The sequence below is a fragment of the Electrophorus electricus genome, chromosome 13, assembly GCF_041902795.1.
Source record: "Electrophorus electricus isolate QZ-2024a chromosome 13, ASM4190279v1, whole genome shotgun sequence".
In the NCBI taxonomy this organism is placed as follows: Eukaryota; Metazoa; Chordata; class Actinopteri; order Gymnotiformes; family Gymnotidae; genus Electrophorus; species Electrophorus electricus.
This window is the reverse complement of record NC_137509.1, coordinates 5,366,128-5,367,500: the sequence shown is the minus strand read 5'-3', so window position 1 is coordinate 5,367,500 and position 1,373 is coordinate 5,366,128. Positions and strand designations below refer to the sequence as shown.

The following is a 1,373-nucleotide window of genomic DNA, read 5'->3' as shown; positions in this document are numbered from 1 at the left end:
GAGGGAGATATATATATATATATATATATATATATATATATATATATATATATATATATATATATATATATATATATATATATATATATATCCTATTACAATGTTGTGAAGAACATGCATGTTTTTAAAACATACAAAACCTTTAGTTGAACTGTTTAGTTTGTAACTTCAGAACTGCCTATGCAAGATAGCACAAGGTTTGAATGTTATTTACAACCTTGATGTATTCATTTCTTAACTGAATTTGACTCCTCAAATATCACTTTTTAAAAACCATTTTGGGATTTTATCAGTGATTGGACTAGATTTTCATGTTTATTTAGTAAAACCTTCCAGATGTGTATTTTTCTATGTAAACTGTAATATATTCAACTATCCCGTGCCATTGTGTTGCTATGTCACATGAGCTAAAGGAGATGGAACTGGCCAAGCATTACAACAATGGACCTTTTTTGAAAGTGATTGGTGTCAAACATCCTAATTCTGTATTATGATATTGATTATTAAATGATTTTTAATGTAATTATATCTGATAAAGGATTATACATGAGTGTTGTAGCTGCTATTTTGTTGCTTCTGTGCTCTGGTAGAGGGTCTTCCGTAAGGTCTGGTTGAAGATGTGTTATAAGATCTGGTGGAGGGTCTTGTAGAAGGCTATTGCTGGTTAAAAGAGCGGTGTCTCTCCTTGGAGAGACAGACAGGTTGCTTGGTGTTGATTTGACTGTGCTGCATCAGGGCAGTGGATTATTAGTGCAGCTTGATTAATGTGATGATTAGTGTGATGGAATGATTCATGTGGTCTTATTAGTGTGATATGATTAGTGGGATGGTTAGTGTGTTGGAACAATTATTGTGGTGTGATTAGTTTGGTGGAAAGATTATTGTAGTGTGATTGGAGTGATACACCGATAAGTTTGGTGTGATTAGTGTGATGGAACAATTAGTGTGATTAGTGAGGTGTGATTTAGGGGAACACACAGCACCAGCCACTTAAACACTGCAGAAGAAAAGGTAAAATTCAGGCCCAATGGAGGATGTCTCAAAGTAAACATGTCCAGTGCAAAGGTAATCTTTTATAAGATTTTCTTTTGTATTATGTTCTCTGAAGCTGAACAAAAGAACAGAATATAAACTAATTAATATATTAGACCTGAAGTCTTACTATAGAAATGATTACTGACTGTTTTTTTTTTTAAAGCTTCAATCACATTTTATACTGGTGGAACTTTGAACGGTTAGGAGGTGGACCCATGTGCGGAGAAGAGCGAGATTTATTATGGGCAAATCCAGAGTCGTAGTCGTTTGAACAGTCCAGGGCCATAGAGCCAATACGTAGAGTCCGGGAATACATGATTAGCAAACAAACAAAAGCA

At 34.2% G+C, this 1,373-nt stretch overlaps 1 protein-coding gene across 4 annotated transcripts in view; it reads left to right on the top strand.

Moving 5' to 3' along the window:
- Positions 1-550, top strand: part of tns3 (tensin 3) — a 41,306-nt gene extending 40,756 nt beyond the window's left edge. For all 4 annotated transcript variants that reach the window (XM_081694599.1, XM_081694601.1, XM_081694600.1 and 1 more), the window contains one exon: positions 1-550. This exon is cut by the window's left edge and continues 1,086 nt beyond it. The gene's annotated coding sequence lies outside the window, so the exon portion shown is untranslated.
- The last annotated feature ends 823 nt before the right edge of the window (positions 551-1,373 follow it).